Genomic DNA, 10422 nt, shown 5'->3' with positions numbered 1-10422 from the left:
TCATGGCCGAGTGAATTTCTGTGATTAAAGAGACGACAAGCAAAACCATCTGCTTGTCACATCCATCTGTCATCGCCCAGCGTTCGCCATCAGCCGCACATCACTCAAAAACAACAGCAAGTCATGGAGAGAGAGCGGCAAGGGCTGGGTGCATACACCACAATGCCTTTAGAGAGAGAGAGAGAGAGAGACAGCGGGGGGGGGGATGAGGAGGGAGAGGTGGAGAGACCGGGAGGTTCAAAAATGAGAGTTGGGAGTGTGAGTGAAATTAAATGAGGGGAACAGGGTGAAAAGACAGAGTGCAGGGACGACGGCAAACACAACAAGAAAGAGGAAGAGACAGATGGAGATTCTCTGCTGTTTCGTGCCGCCCATCTCCGAGCCAAACCGTTGATGTTGCCCTGTTGTGCCCACAGATGTCTAACAGAAAGTGTCCTGCCAGCTCCCACAAGCCTATGATCGAATCTCACCAGAGCTCCACTTCCCCCACTTATCACCCACTACTCTTCCCGACTGCGTTTCTACAAAAGTATTCGGCCCAAGCAGACTGCTCACACTCGTTCATCAGGTACACGGTTCTTTATTTTGAGTTAATACTGCAGATATGCATTTAACACAGACACCATTTAACCCTTGTATATACTGTATGTATGACCTATTATATATTTACATAATTAAATGGGATAAATGACATTATAAGTCAGAGACACAATGTAGAAGCCTTGTGAAGTATTATGGTCCCCATTTTTTATTTAAATAGTTTGTTTGATTTCTAATTTTTATTTTTTTATTTTTTTATTTTTGTCAGCTAAACCTCCAGGTCTAGTTTTCCACATCTCCGGACTCAAAGAAAACACCATTTCAGTACAGCATGCTTTTCTCCTTGACCCTCCCCTGAGACTTTTCCCAGCTGTACCGTATCCCTCTTCATCGCCTTCAACCCCAACCTCCCCTGATCCCCCTTCACCTCCTTCTGGTTGGAACACTTAAAATTTCCTTTGAGGAGAGCAGATCTCCAAAACGTAATTTAATTGTGTAACTGGAAAGGACATACAAAACACACACACAAAAATAATACTGCACATTTGTATATAAAGGTTATTATGTGGCTGTTTATTTTTAAGGGCTTTTGCAGATGGCTGTTGAACTGCTAGAGAGATTGTTAGTAGCCGTATTTACTCTCCCATAGACCTTACTTTAGAAGAAGCGTCTTGGATTGAACTGGATTTGTCCCCTATTTGCAACAGGCAGAAATGTCAGTAGTAATTTTCTATAATAATGTCAGCATTACAGGAAATATAACACTAAAAAGCAGCAGAAAAAGTTGGTCATGTTTTTAAAAGCATCTGCATGATCAGGGCAGAAGGGATGCAATTAATGAGCCCAACTCTCTCTCTCTCTATATATATATATATAGACATAGTCGCTGACCACTTCATTAGTCCTCATTAAACTAGCTAGTGCTCATGTAATACTGAGGGGCTTGAAGTGTGCCAAGAAAATACCTCCCGTGCCGTCACACCTCCATCACCAGCCTCAACCGTTGTTTCTGATCTGACGATCCAAATGTTACAGAAGAAATTGAGACTCAATGCAGCTTTAAGGGAGCATTTTCCAGTATTCTGTTGATCAATTTTGACCCCTGGTGTGGTAGCTTCAAGATTCTGTGTGCATTCTGAGATGCTCTTCTGCATACCGTGGTTATAGCAAGTGATTATTTGAGTTAATAATGCTTTCCTATTAGCTAAAATTAATCTAACCTTGTACATCAACAAGCTATTTTTGCCTGAAGCTCATTGTCGATTTTCGCTATGTTCTCTTGAGATGGTTTGTGAGGGAAAATCCCCAAAATCAGCAGGTCCCAAAACACTCAGACCAGCACGCCTGGCACCAGCAACCACATGTCTGGCCACATTCAAAATCACCTTCCTTCCCTGTTCTAGTGCTCGGTTTGGACCTCAGCAAGGCTTACAGTCTGTCTTTCATTATAAAGTAATAAAGGTCTGGACTTGAAAATAACAGATTCACAGAAGGAAACTAAAATGCTGAGTGCTGACATTAAGACTGATTTAGAAAAAATGAAAAGATAAAACAATCAGCAAATGCCCTCTTAAGCTAAGTTTGGAGTAGGTTTGTGAAAAACTGGATGAATGCAGGAATGTGCATGCAATGTGATAAGAAGAGTAACACACACACAGAAACTGCTCTCTTATTATATTAGGAGGATATGGAAAAAAAAACAAGGCCAGGTAAGAATTGACTCTGTATTTCTCAGCAAGCTGACTCAAACTCTATAAAATAAGATTAGGCAAAATTTCCAAGGTGTGTGGATCTTGTTTCATTGCATCTCTGCTCGCAAGCCACTATTTCTGTTCTTTCCTGCTCTTTTTCTCAGTTTTAGTCGTTCTGTCCTTCTTCTCTTTTCACCTCAACAATGTCCTCACATCCTCAGATAAAAACATAGTCAGCAAAGGGGCCTTTGGGGGTTTGTAGGAAAACCAGTCCTCATCTTTCATCTTCCCATCCTGGTCCCTGTTCTCCGTCTTTCAAGGCTCTTCCCTCCTCATCCACTGTCTTGTTTTCTCCTCCCCCTCCTCCCTTTCTTTGTCCCCCCCAGCCACTTTCTCTCCATCTTTCTCTCTTTCCCTCCCACCAACTATCTCCAGGATTATCGATTTAGCGTAGGCCGTGATTGAGTCTCACTGGGTGTAATGTGGGCCCTAAGGTGTCTTCTGAATGGAGAGCATCATGAGTTATGGACTAACTATAGTCACTCTTGCACAACACCTGAATCACAGACATGGTATCTCTCACACACACACACACACACACACACACACACACACACACACACACACACACACACAAAGAGAGAGAAACGAGCCTCACGGTAGACATAACTTAATTTCTGCAAAGGTGTAAATTAAAGATGTCATTTTATAACCTCTTGAGCTTTCTCTTATACTCATTTGCATTCAGAGAGATTGCATCGTGCTGTGATATTTGTCTTTTCCCCCCGGCTTCCTTTGCAGTTCAGTCATATCACACATATTCGTTCAATGTTGGATCGATGATTCAGCAGCAGCATAAACACCTACAGATACGTGTATTACACAAATGAATATGCAAGAGAATACACTAATGATAATGTCAGTGGTTAAACAAATAAGCAAAGGTTTTACTCACCATTAAAAGAGAAGAGGACAACAAGTAATTTCAGTCAGAGCTGCACTGTGTCACAGACACAGCTTTCCCAGAAGCTTAGCAGCAGCGAGTGTGAAGCGTTGGCTTGTCGCTGTTCAGAAACACGGCAGCGGAAGTTAATTTTACTCAAAAGCTGTGCTTGTCATTTTTGAACTGCCCATTTTAAACTACATTATATTTTTACCATAGATAGCATAAAAGATGGACATGGTAACATTAGCAGGAAACAGGACACAACTAATAATGACCATAATTTATAAAATTAACTCCATTTTTTAATTAATATGATGTGAAACAGGGAGTCGAGTCCATTAATTCATCAAAAATTGTTTCTTAGGGTCAAAGCGAGGGATCCAAAAGTTGTTTTTACCCAAAGACCTCTATACATATATATCTATCCAAAATAGCACTATTACTGTGTCTGGGTTTGCATTGAAAGTAGTGTCTAAAAAGAGTTCAAACATTAGCTCTAGAGATATTGTAACATTTAGAGAAATGACAATTTAGGAGGAAAAATCAACACAAGTGTAAGGTGGTGTACAAGAACAGCATCTGTGTGTTTGCTATTGATTCTACAAGACTTTTCGGGGTGGGGTCGCCATCATGGAAAAGACCTCTGTTTCAGCTTAGCATAAAGATGAGCACTCAGAACAACACTGTAGTGATTTACAGTGGTCCCTTCATCAAACCCGAGAGGTGGCCTGAACAATGCCAACAAAACATCCCCACAAACCCAACACAGCCAAATCATTTCATTGTGTTGGTCAAACATTCAGTTTTTATTCCATTAATATAACATTTAGAAAAAAATGCTAGAATTTCACTTGCTTCATCTTTGCAGATAGGTTTTGTTAAAGTAAATGTAAAATAGTTGTTGGACAGAAAGAATCTAAACGCTTCTTCCTTCACAGAGAAAAGTCTGGTAGGTGCAGCGACTTTGCACGTTTACTCAACCGCTGCATTTAAATACAGTTTTGAAGTATATCCATTTATTTCCACTGTGTGCCTGTTACATTTAGCTATTGCCCACTTTAAAGATAAGGATCTTACCCACAGCTGGCACAAATCTTTAGATATTGACACTATAATTAGTAATAAGTAGTTAAAAAATCCATCCATCCATCCATTCGCTTCCGCTTATCCTTTTCAGGGTCGCGGGGGGCGCTGGAGCCTATCCCAGCTGTCATAGGGCGAGAGGCGGGGTACACCCTGGACAGGTCGCCAGTCTGTCGCAGGGCCAACACACAGGGACAGACAACCATTCGCACTCACATTCACTCGCACATTCACACAATGGCAATTTGGATTTTCCAATTAACCTATCCCCTCAAGCTGTATGTCTTTGGACGGTGGGAGGAAGCCGGAGTACCCGGAGAGAACCCATGCAAACACGGGGAGAACATGCAAACTCCACACAGAAAGACCCCGGCTTGATGTTGGAATTGAACTCAGGACCTTCTTGCTGTGCGGCAACAGTGCTAACCACCGTGCCACCGTGCTGTTAAAAAATCAACTTTTAAAAACATTTATTGCTTCTTAAGTACTTTGAGAGTGTTTTATTTATTTGTTTGTTTGTTTGTTTCTTTTTTATGAACCAAAAAGTCTGTGTGCTGTACGGACTCTAAAGCCCAGATTGTATATCTAGTATAGACTAACACTCATACTAACTTAAGTACAATTTGCTGACAGCTATCGACTTTTATGATGGGTTACAGTGAATGCAGAGCATTAGTAGTGGTACCTTTATCAAGAGAAGTGACCATATAATAACTTTTAGTAGTAAGTCAATAAAAAAGTTCAATTTTTATTTCTGCAGTGGCATGTTGCAAACATGTGTAAATGTGCAGATCTGATTGCCTTGCATTGCATATGTAAATGTGCATTGTGGTAGAAATGAGTAGTTACACTTTCAAAACACAAAATTTTTTCCTACACAATGGGAAAAATGTGTCTTAGGACTTGAAAAAGATAAAAATCTGTTAACTACAGGGCGAGCTGTGGTGCAATCATGTGGTAAATATCCCCTCACCCCCCAAAAAAGTACAACTTAAGGAATGTGCTATCATTGCTACCTACTGTAAAGTACCACAGAGCCTGTGGAACAATCAGGTGAACATCCCAGATTAGCACAGGATCTTACCACAGGAACATGTGCCAGAGTACAATCCCAGAGTTCCACAGGAAAATAAGTCACAACAGTATTTCATTACCACAGAAATGTATACAGGAGCCCTGGGTATGAGTGCCACCGCAGTCACACAGTGATGTTACTGTTGCAAAGGTTGACATGGCTGTGTGTCTAACAGTTGGCGTCCTTGTTACAGACACTCTGATAATATTTAACCACTATGAACGAATCAGGTAAAGCAGCTCTGCTTGGTTTGGCTTTTCATCGCCCTGGCAACAGAGGCAGGCAGCCCACTTTGATGGCTGCGTGTTGCTGCCGGTAGCTTACTATCAGTGACTATCAATGAACTCGGCTCATTTTCCTTACTTGTTGCAGTGCTCCTGAGACATACTCAGTTGCTCCATCGTGTCCTCGCGTATAAACAGGTTCAAAAGAGAGAAGAAAGTAACATTTAGAGACACACACTTAGGTTTATCTTAAGAACTCCTGTGTGGTGTGGACGTTTCTTGTCTGAAGCCCCTATGGTGAATTTACATTTTTCAGTGTGTAATTGTTTTGTAAAATCTTAGGAAATCTGTTTAAATTCCCGTCTTTTTTTGTCTGTTTGATGGTTGGGTAAACAAGCACTCATCCTGTAACTGTAACCACTTCAGTGTTTCAAGCGTAGCAAACCAATCCCACTCCAATTTTTTCCATGCAAATTGATGGACACATTTTCTTTAAATACCTCTACGCACTAAAAAAAATTGTTAACAAAACTAAAGATGCAGTTTCTCTTGAAATGAACAAATTTGTGCTACTGTGAGAAGTCAGCAGAAGTATGAAGTTATTATAAATATGACTCCTCTACCTGGGCCTGCACCTGAATTAGCAGTATTGATTTCAGGAGTAGTCCAACCTGACTTCCTCACGTAATTTGCCGAAATTCCAGGGACACTACATATATTATTGATGCTAGTTTGGGAGTCTATAATAAGTCTGCACGACTGACTAAAAAGCCATTTGTGTTAGCAAAAATCAGTTGTGTTTGCTGTTGCTTTCCAAATGTATGCTCGCTTTTATCCATGCATTAACCCCCCTCCTCCTCCTCCAACATCCTATATTTGCCCCAAAAGCAAGATGCTCATTGTAATTCGTGAATCCTATTAGGATTGGCCCCAGAGTCGGCCTCTGCTTAGCAAATAAATAATGGTAATGATGATGATCCCTCATCTTGTCACTGGGGCTCTCCCCCGGGGGCTCCGCAGTGCAGGTGGAGGGAGCCTCTCCTGGCCTAATTGGTTCCAACCCTGCAGTCTTCTCTCCAGCCTTTGCTCCCTCCCTCCTCAATCTCTCTCTCTGTGGGCCTCAGGAGCCACTCAGTAAACTTGTCTTTCTCACTCTTCTAACGTGTGTGTGTGTGTGTGTGTGTGTGTGTGTGTGTGTGTGTGTGTGTGTGTGTGTGTGTGTGTGTGTGTGTCATCACCATCTTTAATTTATTTTTGCACTAGCATGAAATCACATATAAATCAGCACTTTTTGTCTTTCTGTCCCTTGCTCCCTCTCCTCACACACATGACAGACAGACGTGAAAACACACACACACACACACACACACACACACACACACACACACACACACACACACACTGACATCTATGTAGAGTACTGTGCAACATGCTGCCAATATTTCGCCACTGTCTTCCCCTGCGGTGTGTGTTGGCAGTTAGTGGATACACACACACCTTGAATTACTTAATGGTGCCAGACAGAAGACTGTTTCTATCTCTACACCTGTCTGCCTTGTCCATAATTCTGACCCCTGCCCTGAACCGAGCCTACCTCATTACATTTCCACTTTTAAAAAAAAGACTCGATTTTGTACGTTACACGATTGGAAAGTCATTTTGAATGTATGAGTAACGGAGATTAATAATCATACAAATCAGATTAGATAATTGAATTTTGGCGCCTCAGTGAAAAATGGAAAGAAATAAAAGGCGTGTTATTCTGCAAAAGTTATTAAAAGAATCATGTCAGGGTTTTTAATCTAACGCTTCACAGGTTCTGTCAGGAAATCCGAGATTTGAAACAAATTCATGCTGTTGCACGCACACTTACACACACCTGTATGTCACAGGGGGAAAAAAGAGACACACCAAGAGAGTATGGCAACTTTCTAAAAATAAACACGGTCCCTAAGCTTGTGAGAGGCCTAAAATGTTGTTTTGTTGCTATGAGGTCTGGGAAAAGAAGCAGCATTAGCAATGGCCCATGGAAGAGACTTTCTGAAACATTTCTCTAAAAATCAATACCTTCTCTGCTAGGCAAAGAGGATCTCTAATATAGTTTTATGTTATTATTTTTCCTCACATTGCTACATTTCTCGGCGGCTGGCAGAGGGAAGATAGATTTTCTCTTCGACTCGATGGTAAATGCGATTCTGAATGTGGCTGTTCAATGGGATGATGCAGAGCCTGCGCTCTTAAAAAGGGGTGCATCACTTTCTGCACAGCCATAGGTGCAGTTTGACACCTCACAGAGTTATATTACTTTTTAACGCTGTATAATGCTGTTTCAACATGCGTTGCAAATGACACATCGCACGTTCAAGGAGGTTTCCATTATTAGAGGAAAGCAGCAAGCTGTGCCAGGCCTAAAACTGCACCCATGGGTGTGATACGTGACACCTGGGGATCACAAATTAAGGAGAGAAAATGTAATAAACTTTTGGATCTAATTTGATTATTATATTTAATGCCAAGTAATAATTCTGGCTTGAGTGAATTTAATTTAATTGCTGCGTGGCTACAAATCAGGTCAATACTCTAAAAGTAAAGGGTTTCTAGAAACCAAACCAGCGCTCCCAGCTGCTCTGCATGCTTGTTTTATATCACAGCTTTATTAACATGAAAAATAAGACACTTCCTACAGATAAGGCTGGAATCTGGTTGCTTGTGCATCTCCAAAACTGTTATTAACAATAAGCACACACTGGCTCCCAGTGGGGTGTCAAGTTGGTTCAGTGAGAATTTCAGCATGACTGGCTCTATGTCCAGAGCAATGGGGACCTCTGTTGGTTAAAATTGGCACTGCATGGTAACTGTGTACAGCACAGTGTAATTCAAGGTGGTATTTACTCTGTTGTATATGTTAAGAATGTATTATATGAAAGAGGAGATGGAGGCAGATGATGTGTGGCCAGAAGAGGAAGAAGAAGTACTGACTGGTGTAAAAAAAGCCTTTTTCAGAAAGTCTGTTAAAGCACTCCATAGTAAAGGTTGAGAGCTTTAAATGTCTCATTTTATAGAGCTCTTTGTCCTCATTTGTGTAAAATGACACAATGAGTGTCCTTTTGAAAGAAAAACCAAGCACCAGTTATTCATTTCTAGCTGTTAAATGATCAAATCTTCAGAGGAAACATACATTTCCAAACCTTATGCTTTCAGACTCAACTTTCAGATGCCAGGAGGGGTATTTAAAAAGTTAATCCTTACGTTATATTTCCATAGCATCAAAGTCAAATGAATATCAAATCAATCTGCTGATCATGCATTACATTTGAAAACAAAACAAGCAAGAAATATAAGCACACTAATTGAAATTAGATGATGCACAGACAGAAACTCACAGACAAATATCTAAAATCATCCACCAACACATATCCACAAACATCCTGGCAACCTTCCTCCATCCTGCCTGTCTGCTGTGGCAGGGTCACAGGGTCGAGGATGACAACATGGCAGCTATGGTAGCCCATCTTCCTCACAGTCACTTCAGTCCAGCACAACATGAAGCAGAAGCAGTTTCCCAGGGGGAAGTGACCCGTGTCTGAAGGGGTTCTCTGTTGTCCAATCAGAAGACTGCTGAAGCCTGGCAGTGGTACCAGCTAGGGCCACGAATCTCCTTTCCTCTGACAGACGACAGAGCAGGAAGGAGGTGTGACCAGGCAACTCATCATCTGCATCTAAACATGTTGGATGAGCCCGTGAAGGGGAGGAACCCAGGTAAGCAGGGAGGCAGCGAATGTGAAAATCAGTCTTATTCAGACGAGCGATCACTGAAAAAGCACAAAAATTAAAGCAAGTATTCTTTATTAAACATTATCAGAAGACACTGCAGCAGGTAGAGGCGTGCGAACAAAGTGAACAGATGTTTGTCCATCTGTCTTTCTGTCTACGTGTCCTGTGATTCAGGCTGTATATGTTCACTAAAATATCTCTTCAGAGCTGCATATGCCATTCCCTTCCGTCGCCAACCATCCCCGCAGTGTTTCATTCAGCTAATTACACTGCACTCAGAGTATCTATAGATAAAAGCTCTGCATCCTTTTGAAGATCTGGAAATGTTTCTGCTTCATTATTGTCTCGCATTTGTTCCCCCGACATGAATGCATTCTTACCTTTGCTAAGAATGACACTGATAACGAAGTGATAACAAATCCTGCACCTTTTCCCGGATCCAGCCCTTTGTGTGCTTCTTCTTCCTCCTCACACACTGAATTTGCATAATATGATGAAACACACTCAAATTATGTTCATTCAGTGATCGTTCAGTGTTATACGGATGACTGATGGAAAGAAGCACTCACACGCTCGCAGGTCTGATCCTGTTAATTATATTTTCCAACCTCGGCCACATATGTGAGGGGCTGTAATTCGTATGATTTATTCACATGGACAATAAGAATATGTGGATTATCTGAGCTTCTAAAAGTGCCTGTTTTTATGTTTGATATTGTCAGTAGAAATGGTTGTTACAGCAGCAGCATTGTTGTTACAAAAGTTAGCAAAAACATGAATCTGACTAACAAAGATCTCCTGCAGCAGGTTGCCTGCTGACCTCCTCGCGCTTCTTCACCACAATATAATGACACACGAGCACACCAAAAAAAAATTGTCTCAATAATAAATCAAAGAATCTCCACATGCTTGGCTTTTTCTCCTTCATCTTTCTTGCTAAATAATCGTGCGATTTACTTTCACTGTGGTGCATTAATTGCTGTGGACCAAAGTTGAGGTCAAAGTTGTTCAGATGATTTTAAAAGGCATTTCACTGATGTTAAACTGAGTGTGTCACCATAGTTGTTAAGTGTCTGCTACTTTTCAGAC

The sequence above is a fragment of the Astatotilapia calliptera genome, chromosome 5 (assembly GCF_900246225.1).
Source record: "Astatotilapia calliptera chromosome 5, fAstCal1.2, whole genome shotgun sequence".
Taxonomy (NCBI): domain Eukaryota; kingdom Metazoa; phylum Chordata; class Actinopteri; order Cichliformes; family Cichlidae; genus Astatotilapia; species Astatotilapia calliptera.
Note: the sequence above shows the minus strand (reverse complement) of the source record.